The 16273-nt window shown below is 36.9% G+C and overlaps 1 protein-coding gene and 1 non-coding gene across 2 annotated transcripts in view; one reads left to right on the top strand and one right to left on the bottom strand.

The window, feature by feature from the left end:
• The window catches only part of LOC104681597, a gene marked incomplete at its 5' end in the record, with an annotated part of 111151 nt that overhangs the window by 92938 nt on the left and 1940 nt on the right, over positions 1-16273 (bottom strand).
• On the top strand, positions 9241-9350 carry LOC115897096. Its single transcript, XR_004057043.1, has one exon. It is a non-coding gene; the product is annotated as a U6 spliceosomal RNA (small nuclear RNA).

Genomic DNA, 16273 nt, shown 5'->3' with positions numbered 1-16273 from the left:
GTGACAGGACAGGATAACAAAAGCCCCAACTTTTTGGCTAGACAAACAAAAAGGGAATCTGAAAGTACTATCAACCATACAGAATTAAAAGGAGCAAAAGAGAATACCATAAACAACTTTAGGCCAACAAACTAGATAACTTAGATGAAATGAACCATTTGTGGAAAGGCACAAATTACCAAAGTGACTCAAGAAGAAAAATAATCTGAAGAGGCACATAAAAAGTAAAGAAGTTGAATTAACAACTTAAAATGATCTTCCCACAGAGAAAACACCAGCCCCAGATGGGTTCACTGGTGAAATCTTTCAAATATTTTTAAAAAACTAATACCAGCAATTTACAAACTCAAAAAACAGAGAAAAACTCAAACTATATGTAAGAACCAAAACTAAATTGCTTTGAAAAAAAAGCAGCAGAAAACTTATTTTATTATCTTGGATGAGGCAAACAATTCTTATAAATGACACCAAAAGTATAATCCATAAAGAAAAATCATTGATAAATTGGATGTATTAAAATTTTTTAACTTTTGCACTTAAAAAGACACCATTAAGTAAATGAAAAGACAAACCACAGACCATAAGAATATGCAAACTATATATCTATTAAAGAATTTGTATCCAGAATGTATAAAGAACCCTTAAAATTCAATAAGAAAAAAAAATCAATTTTACAATAGACAAAAGATTTGAACATTTCACCAGAGAAGATATATGAATAGCTAAAAAGCATGTGAAAAGAGGCTCAACATCATTAGTCTTTAGGGAAATGCAAATCAAAACTCAGAGCTTTCACTACATATCCAACAGAATAGCTATAGTAAAAAAGACAGACAATAACAAGTATTGCCAAGGATGTCAAGATACCAGACTCCACATACACTGCTGATGAGAATATTAAATTGTACAGACATTTTAAAAAAACAACTCAACAATTTCTTTAAAAATTAAATTTACCATACAACCTAGCAATTTTATTCCTAGGTTATCTGCCCAAGAGAAATGAAAGTATATGTCCACACAATGGTTTTAAGCACATATTCATAGCAGTGCTATTCGTAATAGCTAATCATTAGGGAGAAACGCCAAAGTCCATCAACTGGTAAATGGATAAATCAAGTATGGTAGATTCACAGAATGAAATACTATTCAGCAATAAAAATGAACAAACTACTGATACATACTACAACATGGACAAACCTCAAAAACATTAAGCTACATGAAAGAAGCCAGATGCGAAAGACTACATATTATGATTCTACTTATATGCAATGTCCAGGAAAGGCACTATCTACAGTTACTGAAAGCAGCATGGAGTTAGGAATTGGAACAGAGATTGACTGCAAACAGGCATAAGAAATCTTTTGGGGATGATGAAAAATATTCTAAAATTAGAAATTAGAATATTCTAAAATTAGAAATTTCTCTCTATATATATTTTTTTTTAATTTTTTTTTTTTTTTTTTTGAGACAGATTTTTGCTCTGTTGCCTATGCTGGAATGCAATGGCATGATCATAGCTCACTGCAGCCTCAAACCCCTGGGCTCAAGTGATCCTCCTTATCTCAGCTTCCCGAGTAACTGGAACAACAGGTGCATACCACCATACCCAGCTAATTAGGTGCATACCACCATACCCAGCTAATTTTTTTTATTTTTTGTTTCACTATGTTGCCCAGACTGGTCTTGAACTCCCGTCCTCCAGCGACCCTCCCGTCTCAGCCTCCCGAAGCACTGGGATTACAAGCATGAGCCACAGCACCCAGTCTGAAATTTCTGAAAAACTAAATTGGGCCTAAAAATGTCTGGTGGAAGTAATTTCCATACATATGAAAGCCAAGAAATTGGAAAAGACTGTCCACTGAAAAGAACAGAAAAAGCTTACCATGAGTACTTTAGGGATAGCAGAGAGTAGCAAACCAAAAATAAATCAAAAGATTACCTATGGTAGATTGCACAAATGGCCACAATACTATGCAACTCCTCCTATCAGGACTCTTCTTCTCTACCCGCTGTGACTTACTTTGGCCAAAACAATGTGTCAGCAGAGGCACTGTACAAGCCCAGAGTCCAGACTTCAAGAGGCCTCATGTACTTCCACTCCTGCTGCTTTTGGAACCCAAATCTAATCACATGTGAACCAACCAGGGTTGGCTTACTGGAAGAGGAGAAACCATGTAGTGGAAAACCATGAATGAGTCAGCCAGAGCACATCAAAAACATATGAGTGACTTCCAGCTGTGATGAGCCAAGCCTGACTCAAACCAGACCAAGTGCCCAACTGGGCACAGCCCAAATCACCAATCCACGGAATTGTGAGCTAAATGATTAATGTCTAAGTTACTAAGTTTTAAATGGTATGTTACAAAGAAGCAGCTACTTGATATACTACAAAAGGGCAGTGATGACTGCAAGACAGCATAATGAATCAAATGGCTGAGTTTTGTGAAGTTGTCCAATAAGGATATGCCTCCCAGGCACAAGAATAGAAAAGCAGTCACCAAGTCTGGGAGTTGGCAAAGTCACTGTGGCAGAAGGACTAATTAATTGCATGAGTGAAGTGAGAATAACAAAGTTTCTCAAAACTGTTGGTCCAAGGGTCTATAGTAAGCAGACTGCGAAGTGACGTTAAATAAGAAGGTAATGACAGGCTGACCCCCAAAGAAGATTTCAGTCCTGATGAAGGTAAGAAGGGCACTCATTAAGAGTTCACAATAAGGTACAGAAATAGAAGGGGGTGTGATCAGAGAAGGACAAGTCAGAATTCAAGATCTTGGTATGAGAGTAGTTCTAAGGCATGATACAATATGCACAAGGAGGAAGGATGGCTGGATGAATGGATGGATAAGTGAATGAACAGATAGGTGGATATATAAATAAAGAGCTATAGATAAACATAAATCAATAAGAAAAATTACTTACATAAAGATTAGAAAGTTTCCCTTATATCTAGGCTTTCCTTATAAATTTTTTGCTGTCCTTGTAAGTTGGTCAAACCATTTTCACTGTTTTTGCATTTTGTTTTTATTTATTTTCTATATTTATTTTACTTTTATAGATGTCTATAGATCACTCTTCCAATAAACATTATATAAATAAGCAGCCGGGCATGGTGGTTCACACCTGTAATCCCAGCACTTTGGGAGGCCAAGGCAAGTGGAACACTTGAGGTCAGGAGTTCAAGACCAGCCTGGCCAACATGGTGAAACCTTGTCTCTACTAAAACTACAAAAAATTAGCCAGGTGTAGTGGCGGGGACCTGTAATCCCAGCTACTCAAGAGACTGAGGCAGGAGAATTGCTTGGACCAGGGGGGTGGAGATTGCAGTGAGCCAAGATTGTGCCACTCTGTCCAGCCTGGGCGACAGAGCAAGACTCCATCTAAAAAATATATATATAAATTATATATATATATATATACAAATAAAATAAGTCTAGCAGAAATGGAATAAAAAAAATGTTTCAATCATACTATCAAAAATGCCATAGTCTTAAATATACTGTCAGGCAGTGTTTTATACACTCAAAATGACAGAAACTTCTTAAAGTAAAATAAATTCCACAGTACCTATACATATATATATATATATATACACACACACACACACACATATACATGTATACACACACATTTTTATGTAATATATTTTTATGCATATATATAAAAATATGTACATATATATTTCTTAACCAACTTCACTGAGATATAAGGTACATATAATAAACTGCACCCATCGGGCCGGGCGCGGTGGCTCAAGCCTGTAATCCCAGCACTTTGGGAGGCCGAGACGGGCGGATCACGAGGTCAGGAGATCGAGACCACCCTGGCTAATATGGTGAAACCCTGTCTCTACTAAAAAAAAAAATAAACTGCACCCATCTAAAGCAGCAATTCTCAAAATGTGGTCCATAAACCTCTGGGGTCCACAAGACTCTTTTAGGAATCCACAAAGTAAAGAACTATTTTCTTAATAATAAGCCATCTTAGTTTGACATTTTTGTATCAATGTTAATGTTATATTTTTCAAAAAAAATCCATTTAATCTAATTTGTCACTTCTGTGGGCATCAAGTTGTATAATATATTCTCTTACCCTTTTTTTTTTCATTTTATTTACTTTATTTTGAAACAGGGTCTTGCCGTCACCCAGGGTGGAGTGCAGTGGCGCAATCACAGCTCACTACAACCTTGACCTCCTGGGCTCAAGAGATCCTCCCACCTCAGCCACTGGAGTAACTGGGACTGCAGGCACAAGCCACCATGCCCTGCTAATTTTTTTTTTTTTTTTGGAGAGTTGGGATCTCATTGTGTTGCCAAGACTGGTCTTGAACTCCTGGGCTCAACTGATCCTCCCACCTCAGCCTCCCAAAATGCTGAGATTAGAGGCATGAGCCACTGCAACCAGTTTCCTTACCCTTCTAATGTCTGTGGGTTCCATAGTTATACCCTCTCTTTCATTTGTCATATCAGTTATTTGATCAGTCTAGCTAGAAGTTTATAAACTTTGTTAATCTAAGAGTCTAAATTGGTTTTCTCTTCTCATTTATATCCGTGTTTGCTCTTACCTTTATTATGTCCTTTTTTCTACTTATTTTGTGTTTAATTTGCTTTTTCCCCCAACACCCCCCCCCAACTTCTTAAGGTTGAAGCTTTGCTAATTGATTTTAGACTTTCCTTCTTTTCTAAGATAAGCAGTTAAAGCTATATGTTTTCCTCTGAGCACTGCCTTGGCTGCACCTCACAATTTTGAGATACTGTGTTTTCATTATCATTTAGTTTAAAATATTTTAAAATTTCCTTTATGGTTTCCTTTTTGATACATAAATTATTTAGAAGAATGTTATTTAATTTAAAAATATTCAAGGTTTTCTTGGAGATATTACTGATTCCTATATAATCTATATTATTTCAATCCTTTAAATTAATGTTGACTTGTATTCTGACCCAGAATACAGTCTGTCTTCGTGAATGAGTCATGTGAGTATGGTGTTTCTTTACAAATATTTATTTATTCATTTTAACACGGGGTCTTGCTCTGTCACCCAGGCTAGAGTACAATGGTGCTATCATGGTTCACCACAACTTCGGCCACCTAGACTTAATCAATCATCCCACCTCAGCCTCCTGAGTAGTTGGGACTACAGGTGCATGCCACTAAGCTTGGCTAATTTTTGTATTTTTGGAGAAAAAGGGTTTTGTCATGTTGCCCAGGCTGATCTCAAACTCCTGGGCTCAAATGATCCTAACTGCCTTGGCCTCCCAAAGTGTTAGGATTATAGGCATGAGCCACTGCACCTGGCCAATGAGTGTGGTGTTTCTAGAAGTATCGGTTAGGTCAAGATAGTTGGTAGAGTTGTTTAGATCTTTAGTTACATTTTTACTGATTTTCTGTGTGGATGTTCTATCAATTGCTGAAAGAGGTATGCTTCTAAACTCTGTTGATCACCAACTATGATTACAGCATTGTCTAATTCTGCCTTTACTTTTGAAATGTTTATGTCATACATTTTGAGGTTATGTTTACATTAGGTAGATACACATTTATGATAATGTCTTCCAGAATTATTGGTCCTTTCATCATTGTGAGACATCCCTCTTTGTCTCTGTTAATACCATTTGCCTTGATTATCTATTTTAGCTAATATTAATATAGTCACTCTAATCTTCTTATGATTATTCTTTGCATCATTTATATTTTTTCCATCCATTCACTTTCAGTCTGTGCCTTCATACTTAAACTGAATTTCTTGTAAATAGCATATAGTTAGGCCCTGCTATTTATCGATTCTGGTCATCTATGTCTCATAATTGGAGTGTTTAGCCCATTAATATTTAATGTAATTATTGATATTGTTAGATTTAGGTCTATTATTTTATTATTTATTTTCAATCTGTCTCTTCTGGTTTTTCGTTCCTGTGATCCCTTTTTCTTGCCTTCTTCAGGTCATTTGGATATGTTTTAGAAGTTCTAGTTGGGTTTATCTCTTGGGTTTGCTTTTTTTAATTAGTTGCTCTGAGAGTTAAAACATGCATCCTTAACTTTTCATTCTACCTAAGTTAATATGCCACTTCATATAAAATGTAGAAACTTTGCAAATGTATAGGAATTCCATTACTCCCCGCCATTCTTTACACTAAAGGTGTCAAACATCTATATGTTTTATACACCCCACAAGACAATGTTATAATTTGTGCTCTATATTTACTCTAATATTTGCCATTTCTCACTTTAAAAAAAAAAAAAAAAAAGATAGGGCCTTGCTCTGCTGCCCAGGCTAGAGTGCAGTGGCATGATAATGGCTCACTGTAGCCTCAAACTCCTGGGCTTAAGCAATCAGCCGCCTCAGCCTCCCAAGTAGGTAGGACTATAGAAGCACATCACCATGCCCGACAAATTTTTTAATTATTTTTTTGTATAGACAAGGTCTTGCTATATTGTCCAGGCTGGTCTCGAATTCCTGAGCTCAAGCAATTCCCCCGCCTCCGCCTCCCAAAGTGCTGGGATTACAGGCATGAGCTACCATACCCGGTCCAATATTTGCCATTTCTGATGCTCTTTATTCAAATATACCACCACATTTCTCAAAATTAGTTAAACAGCTTACCAAAGCACAGCATTTGGCTCTCATCTGGCATGAATGCATAAATTATAGATAAAAAATTTCCTCAAATCTTTCCTTTTAAGCTTATGACAGTGAAAGCAATACCACTTGGCACTAACGTGACTGTAGGTAAAACACAAATTCAGGAACTGGAATTGGATGACAGTACTGGTTATAAGGTAAAATGGTTACAAAATAATTCAGAACTATTTTTAGATTACAAATTGAAATAAAAACATTAAATATCAAACTTTGATTTAAAACTCTCAAAGGATGAAAGTTCCTTCAATTAAAAAAAAAAAAAAAAAAAAAACAGGGATATTTTCAACTCATTTTCTTTTTTTTTTTGAGACGGAGTTTCACTCTTGTTGCCCAGGCTGGAGTTCAATGGCATGACCTCAGCTCACCATAACCTCCATCTCCCAGGCTCAAGCGATTCTCCCACCTCAGATCTCGAGTAGCTGGGATTACAGGGGCCCGCCACCACACCTGGCTAATTTTGTATTTTTAGTAGAGACGGGGTTTCTCTATGTTGGTCAGGCTGATCTCGTACTCCCAACCTCAGGTGATCTGCCCACCTCGGCCTCCCAAAGTGCTGGGATTACAGGCATGAGTCACCGCACCCAGCCAATTTCAATTCATTTTCTAAAGTGTCTGAATTTGTGTATCCGTGAACAAAACACAGGATAAGACATAAGTAAGGTATAACTACATGTCTAAAATAAAATATGGGGCCAGGCAGAGTGTCTCACTCATGTAATCCCAGCACTTTGGAAGACCAAGGCAGGCGGATCACCTGAGGTCAGGAGTTCTAGACCAACCTGGCCAACGTGGTGAAATCTTGTCTCTACTAAAAATATAAAAATTAGCTGGGCATGGTGGTGAACGCCTGTAATCCCAGCTACTCAGGCAGCTGAGGTAGGAGAATCACTTGAACCCAGGAGGCAGAGGTTGCAGTGAGCTGAGATCACGCCACTGTACTCCAGCCTGGACAACAGAGAGAGACCCTGTCTCAAATAAATAAAAAAATAAGATACAATATGAAAAGCATTTGTCTCTTTCCCCTTAAGGAAAAGAGGGATACCAGATATTTGGGGAAGCTGGCAAATTCGTGAGAATTGAGAATGAAACTGACTTGTAGAAAACTTCAAATATTCATTCATTCATCCAACATTTACTGAGCTTCACTATGTGTCAGATTCTAAACTAAGAACTGGGGTTATAGACTGCCGTTAAGAGTCTCACAATAACAAAAAAAAAAAAAAAAAAAAAAAAAAAAAAAACTAAATTGTTACTATGAGGCAGAAGTCATGAAAGTTTCCTTAAGGAGATAATTTATGAACTGGACTTTCAAGAAAGAGCAAGAGTTACCCTTTTTTTGCTTGAGTATTTTTGTTTTTGTTAGAGGTGTATGAGAAAAGAGAGGAAAGAAATAGAAAGAGACTTTATTAGTTGGAAATAACATGGACAAAAACAATAATCCTAAAAGATCATGGTCCATTTGAAGAATTATAAGAAGTGTGGACAAATGGTAGACTCGACCTATCGCAGGACATCAGTACAAGGAACCCTTTGACATTATACTAAGAATGAACTTTGCGATCTTGAAAGAAGTGGGAAGCTACTGAAAGATTTTAAGTAGGGGAGAAATATGCATTACCCAACTCTTTCTCCCTTGCCTACCTCTACTACATATACTAGGAAAGATAAAACCTCACATCCCAAGCCTCCTTTATAGTGACAGATGGCCTGTGGCAGTTCTGACCAGTGAAGGGTAAACAGAAATCTAACTGAAAAGTCTTCTGGCAAATATTCAGATTTTCTGATAAATAACCATGGCTGGCTCTGCCTGTTCCCCTCCTCCCTTCCTTGAATTTAGACACCATGTCTGTAACTGTGCCAACCATTCTCCAACCACAAGGGAATGACCAGATTATCCCAAATATACCGAAAAGGACATGGTAGAACTGCTCAAGCAAAGCCTGTGGCCATCTCTAGCTTTCTTGTTATGAGAGAATAGAAATCCCTGTTTATTAATAAATCATTTTAAGTTTGGTTTTCTATTACTTAAATCTGAATGTCTTCATAAATTATAGAAGTTTTAATAATTAATTTGTCTTTTCAAATGATCTTTATTAAGTTGGTGTTGATGGGCTGGGGAAGGGGATGCAGAGAGACTAGTCCAGAGGTTTATGATAGGGCTTGAACCAAATAAACGGCAATGGGAATACAACGAAAGGCAGAGTCCAGAGACATTTAAAAGAGAAGACAGACGGTGCAGGATGGATGAGGGAGCCGTCTATTCTATCTTCTATATTCCTAGTTTAAAAAACTGCAGGGGTTTGGGGACTGGATGTGAGAATATTGCCATTCTCCAATATAGGTACATAAGATGTGGTAAAGGACTGATGAGTTCAGTTTTGGACATGTTCAGTTTGAGATGCCAATGGGACATCTATGGGAAAATGAGGAAAAAGTAGGTGACTCTGAACCTAGAGATCAAAAGTGAGGTCTAAATTTGATAGATTTCAGAGTAACCATGATATGGGGGTAAACTAAAACAGTGAGTATGGTGAGATCCCACAAGTAAAATCTGAATAGGCAAAAATGAGGCCCAGCAAATCTATTGCCAGAAAGTAGTGCTCGGTTGGGCAGCACATATATTAAAATTGGAAAGATACAGAGATTAGCATGGCCCCTGCACAAGGATGACACTGAAACACAAATTTGTGAGGCATTCCATATTTAAAAATAAAAAAAGACAGAAGATTAGTGGCTGCCTAGAGTTAAAGGATGAAGGAGGGAGGGGAATAGGGAATAATTGTTAATGGGTATAGGTCTATTTTGGGGGTGATAAAAATGTTCTAAAACTAAATTATGATGATGGTTGCACAACCTTGTGAACATACTAAAAACCACTTAATTATACATTTAAATGGGTGAACTGTATGGTATGTAAATTATATCTCAATAAAGCTGTTTTCTTCTTTTAAGTAGGCCTAAGACAGGGAATGTCAAGTTGTAAGTAGGAAGAGGATTCAGTGCAAAAACAGAGAAAGCCAGGGCCAGAAAGGGGCAGGGGATTAAGAGGGTGTTGTCTAGAAACCAGGAAGGAAATATCAAGAAGGAATCAGTGGCCAATAGTATCGAATACTGGATAGATCAACTAAATTAAAGACTAAAATAATCAATTTATCAATTTGGAAATAATTGGTGAGCTAAGTGTGAGTTGTTCTAAACAGTAGCAGCAGAAGCCAGATTAAATTAAGTTGAGGAATAAATGAGAGGTGAGGAATAGAAGGTAATGAAGCTTTTTCAGGAAACTTTTCTTGTCAAGAGAAGAGTTGGTGGCATAGGGAGGTTCTGGGCTGTTGCTATTATTTCCAATAGGAAGTACATGTGATGTTTATAGGTAAGGGAAAGGAGCCAGCAGAGAAGGAGCGATTGAGGATAAAGAAGGAGGGGATGACTAATAGAATATCCCCCAAGAGATGGGCAGAAAAGAATTCACAACATAAGCATAAAATATCAGTGTGGACAACAGATGAATTTTTCACTGGACTGGGAAGGAAGGCTAAGATGCCAGTTGGTTCTTAGGTGCAATAAGTTTAAGGAGCTATTACTTGATGCATTAATACTCTTTGTGAGTCAGGAGATAAAAGGTCACTGGCTGAAGGTGAGAGAGTAGGCTTGAGGACTTCAGAGGAGGGTAAACATTTAGGAATAATTACTAGGGGAGAAATTTTAAAGGAAGAAGTTGAAAAGTTGCTACATACATTTCAAATACTTTTAAAAACTTTAATGTATTTCAGTCAATAAAAAGGTCTTTTTACATAATGAATTACCTGCAAATTTATTATACTTCGTATTAAACTTTGTAATGACCACACTAAACACATGAGCAGGTTGCCATAAATCCCTGGAGAGATGGTGTCTGCAGTCAGAATATAACCCAATGATGCTGATCCTTGGACCTCAGAAACATGGTACCCTTCAAAAGCTCAGCCTCAGGGTCACCAGAAAGGCCCCCAACTGGCCATTTTCCAAGGCCCTCTGCAGCAGAGGCCATAACTCTTTGTTCTCCCTGGGTGAAAGAAGAGTGATTGGGTTGTTTTGTTATAGTTGCTGGAAAAGAAATCAAAAGGTGATTTTTTTGCTTCTCTCTTTTTTTTTTTTTTTCCCTAAGACAGAATCTTGCTCTGTTGCCAGGCGAGAGTGCAGTGGCACTATCTTGGCTCACTGCAACCTCCACCTCCCAGGTTCGAGTGATTCCCCTGCGTCAGCCTCCCGAGTAGTTAGGACTACAGGCATGCACCACCACGCCCAGCTAATTTTTGTATTTTAGTAGAGACAGGGTTTCACCATGTTGACCAGGATGTTCTCCATCTCCTGACCTTGGGATCGGCCCACCTCGGCCTCCCAAAATTCTGGGATTACAGGCGTGAGCCACTGTACCCAGCCTGCTTCTCTTAAGAGGACTCATAGCAGGTGCCCTCCTAAAGTGTTCAAATAAAATAATGCTATGTCAAAGCCTTTTGTTAACTGTCATGTAGTATACACAAATCATTTCTATTGTAGCTGACACCTATGTATACTTCCAGCTCTATATTCCTTTACGCGATCTCAAGAGTCCCTCTCTCTAACCATACTGGTGTACAACAAGCCCTGAAAACAGGCATGTGCTTTCCTAAATCTTATCTATTCTCATGCCCTTATACCAACCTGGGATTTTGCTCTCACTGTCTCTGAATCTACTCAGGTATAGTAGGCCCCACCTATCCACCACAGATCCATTCCAAGACCCCAGTGGATGCCTTAAACCATGAATAGTACTAAACCCTATACATACTATGTTTTTTTCCTATATATACATACCTATGATAAAGTGTAATTTAATTATGTAAATCTGATACAACACATTGCCATCAATCAGAATATGTTTTCTATTCATGTCTTCCACCCACATATTTAATGTCTTTTCCATCTTAACTAAGCACTTATCATGCACTATGGCCATAACTTTTAGAGATTAAAGTGTGACAGCAAAACTATCATGAATTTCTTTTTCCTTCTTCACAATTTCACAGATAGAGGATTCATTCTTGTGGCATATCTTTGAAGCTTCAGCATACGATTTTTTTTTTCCTTTCCTTACTAAGTCAAGAAGTTTTACCTTTTCACTTTAAGGAAGCATTTTATGGCTTCTCTTTGGCATATCTGAATTGCCAGCATCACTACTCTTGCACTATGGGGCCATTATTAAGTAAAACAAGGGTGACTTGAACACAAGCGTGGCAATACAGTTGACAGTAAACCTGATAACTGAGATGGTCAGAGTATAAAGTACAGATTTGCTAGACAAAGGGATGATTCACATGTTGGGAAGGACAAAGTGGGATTGGAGAAGGGCAGCTCAGGGTTCCATCGTGCTACTCAGAATGGCACGCAATTTCAAACTTATGAATCATTTATTTCTGTAATTTTCCACTTACTATTTTCAGACAACAGTCGGCCATGGGTAACTGAAAGCATGGAAAGCAAAACCACAAAGAGGGGACTACTGTACTTACCATATAACCTTAAGGCTTCAGCATAAATATCACTCCTCTTGGAAGGCTTCTCTAATCACTTGAGCTAGAAGCAACCATTTCACCAGAACTATTCCAATCATTTCTTTTCTATACATAATTTGTTACTTGGTATTTATGCTAATGATGCTTTTTTATTTACCTGCCTTAAGCACCTAGAAGACAGGAATCACGTTTTCATGGTGCCTTTACAGCATGACACTTTGTATGTAGTAGATACTTGGCCTATTACTTCTGGAAGGGGCTCAGAGATCATTCTCACATTACCAGTCAAAATACAAAAACCTAAGTCTCAATGACAAAAGAGACTTGACCAAGGTGACACAGTTAGTTCGTGGCAGAGCTAGAACCCAAAACCAGAATTTTGAACTCCTATTCTTACAATCCTTACATTATGCCAATAATTATTGTTATTACTCTAGTTCTATTTTGCCATCCAGATCTCAAAGAGAGTCATTCTTGAGCCTTAAGACTACATAAAGATGCAAACTTCTCTGGAAAATATTTTGTTTCAATTCTAATCTAGATGAATTTAATTGGCTTGGATGCATGAAAAAAAGTGGGAGTTTTTTTTTGTTTTTTGTTTTTGTTGTTTTGTTTTGTTTTTCTGTTTTGTCACCAAGTAGCTAAAGTCAGGGTTAATTATACGATAGTGTTGACTCTGGTATGATAAACTCTGTGAATAGGATTAATTTGTCTTTTTTACATATGTATTGGCTGTACACTTTTACACAGCAGCTTCCGATGCTCTCATCACATTTGTGATTCATAGTTGGAAACGGCACAGCAGTTCAGTTAGCATAACAGAAAAAAACCAGTAACTATAAAATTTCAGCACCGATATTGGGAGTGACCTAGGAGGAACTGTCAAGGGCAGGGGCTCCATCTCCAACCCTTTGTTAGCCCTATTGTCTAGCATAGTACTTTGGAGAGAAAGAGAAAATAAATGTGTTTATTTGAAAAATAATTGGGTGACACTCAATGAATACTACATCATGTGCACACTTACAACTTATGGCTGACTTAATTAGTATAAATTAATTTAGACCTAAATTGTAACTCTAGACAAATAACTTATTTATAAAGATAACCTAATTATTAAGGATTGCTCAATAATAAACTATCACTTTCCCTAATCCACTAAATTAGGTAATTCTTAATGAAAGATGAAAATTTAATGAGATGCTGTGAAATGTGGTTATTTTGCTGGCCATTCTCCAATGATTTGGTACAGGGACACTTGAGGAACATAATGAGGACAACAAGGCTTAGGTGGACCATTGTTTCATTTAGGATAACTTACATAATCACTGGAAAAAACTAAATGATTTGCCAATTCAGTATTGTGAGAAATGTCAACTAAAAACTCAATTTCTTTCAGCGAAAATTTTGGGCTATGATTCTCTGGGCTGTGAGTGGCATGATTCAACACCACAGGACAGATAATATGTAGCCAGATAATTCTTGTGTTATTCAGTCCTTATCTTGTTATGTGACTCTTTGGGAACTGCTTAACTCTTTTGTTTTCTTTGCCTGAAACAGGAAATGGAGATATTTACTCAAAAACTGGTAGATATAGAACACACTCTTCTCCTTCCTTATGTCAGACAAGGCTTCCCTTATTCCACTGAGCTCATGAATAGGGATTATTTACCACTATTCACTCTGGATAGTCTCAAAGGGCATTATAATAGTCTCCATTCTACTGAAGTACTCCCAAGACTCTTTCTTATAATCTAATGGTACCTCAATTACCCATATCACTTTCTGAAATTTCCTTAAAATCAGGATTGTCACAGCCTGACTTTCACCACAGGAATCTAAGGTAACAGGTAATCACTGTTTAAACTCACAGCATAAAGCATTATAAATCCTCAGGAAAAGTACACTTCTTAGATAACAGGATTCTAGAAACCAGAATGAACACTTGGTTTCTAGACTGTCTTACTACATCAATGTGAAATCACTTCTCTTCATTAGCTGTTTAGAACAACAAGAACAAAAACATTGTGTAAGTGTTTAATAAGGATACAGAAAACACATATTTCTGTCCATTACTGAAGTTACGCTGGTCAGGCCTTGCTAGTGGCATTAATAATTTCACATTCTCATATGCTATTTATTAACATTTAGAAGACTACTAAAAAGCTAGTAAAGTTTGCAACTATGTAAAAATAAAAAGGGTTCGCAGTTATGGTTCCAAAACATCATATAAACATCATATTATTTATTTTTAGCTTCATGAGGAAGAAACTGAAGAAATGTGTTTACTATATACTTAGTGAGGAGAAAATAGCTGGAGCTCCTCAGATGAGGAAGGTGGCTTTTTTCCCTACTGCAGAACTTCTCCAAAGCAAATTGAGTTCTGGTATCATGATTTTTTTCTCTAGGAGTATTTCTCTGACTACCTGAAAAGGAACCGGCTAAAACTTCCTGTGCAATTGGACTCCTTCCTGGGCGTGTGGGTATCAGAAGCAATACCTTCTGCCAAGTAAAGCATCAAAGTGCTCACTGAACTTCTTCATCTGTACAAGGGCTGGCCCAAAGCTTTTTCGTGGTTCAAAGTGAGTCAGCAGATCCTAAACTCATTTTCCTTCTTTGAACACGGTAGAAATGCTGAAAGTGAATTATCTGCTTACTGAGAATGGAAGGAGAAATAGAAAGTACTAAATTCTTAGTTCAGTATGACTATGATTTGTCAGAAATCAAAATATTTTCTTGGATAATTATTTTGCAGCAGCTACTACTAAAAAGCAACAAGAATATTCATTATGCTACACAAAATCTATTTTTTAAAATATGCTTAAATCCAAGTAAATTCAGAGGTATTTCTCAAAGAGAAAGTCTTGCAGAAAATGGCATCTTGATAGAAAAGAGAAAGGAAAAATATTCCCTATATTTTCCTTAAGGGAAAATATTTCATTTGTGTAAGCAACGTAGTAATGAAATATGACATTCTTTTGCAACACAGTCCCATAATTTTCACTTATAAAATAGCATTCTTTGAGTGGTTTATCAAAACAGCTTGCTGATGGGTAGCCCATAAACAAACTAAACTAATAATGCATTTAAATTTTTCAGAAACAAAAATCAAACCAAATCCATTTTGTTTCAATTTGTGACTTAACATTTTTAGCACAAACTCCAGGGCAATTTTTACAAGCCTGGAAAGATCCAGTAAGAGTTGAGATTTAGCAAATGTTGAATTCTGAGCAATGTCCTGAGAATGTGCATTTTTCTTTTCTGCCCAACTCTGAGTTCTATTTGCCCAGTTTCAGGAACCAGCACTCACTAGGATATTTTTTTTCATCCATTCATTCAATAAATATTTATTAATAACCCACTGTATACAAGGCACTGAGCCAAATAGTGGGGATACAGCCCTACACAAGAAATATATGGTCCTGCCCTCAAAGAGCTCACAGTCTAGTAAACAAGGCAAATATCACACAAAGATGTCAAACTGTACCAGGAATCTTATGAAGTGAGTTAAGGCATTAAACAACTACCCCCAGCTTTCCTAACCAAATGCAAGCTCAGGACAAAAACATTCAACTGAGAGATAACTAAACAAGACATAGTTGTATCTCATTTTTTGTTTGTGCTTTAGCTGAAATATCTGATGGCTAGCATAATAATCCATAACAGGATTATTATTCTGGTTCTATCATTTATGTGTGTGGAACTGGTTATCTCCTTTTAAAATCAAAATCCTGTATTTTGGTGTTTGCACTCTGTCAATTATTTACTTCTCATCACATCTGAATGGGCTGTTCTGTTGAATTAATCTCCCATTTGAAAACTGTTGCTTTACAATAGTCCTGGTTTTTTATGTTTTCCATAAACTTGAATTAATTAATTTAATAAAGACTTGAAAATTTGCAAACATTATCATTTATTTTTATACACTTCAAAATTCAATTTTACAAAATATAATGATAGCTACCAAATACTGAATACTTATTATGAGCTAAGCGGGATTCTTCTTTACACAGTTTCTTGTAATTTCCTCCACCTTCCTATAACCCTGCAAGATACTAATGGCTCTATCTTACAGTTGGGTAAACCGAGGCACCAAGACATA

This window comes from Rhinopithecus roxellana, chromosome 4, assembly GCF_007565055.1.
Source record: "Rhinopithecus roxellana isolate Shanxi Qingling chromosome 4, ASM756505v1, whole genome shotgun sequence".
NCBI classification, from domain to species: Eukaryota; Metazoa; Chordata; class Mammalia; order Primates; family Cercopithecidae; genus Rhinopithecus; species Rhinopithecus roxellana.
This window is presented reverse-complemented; position numbering and strand designations above follow the sequence as displayed.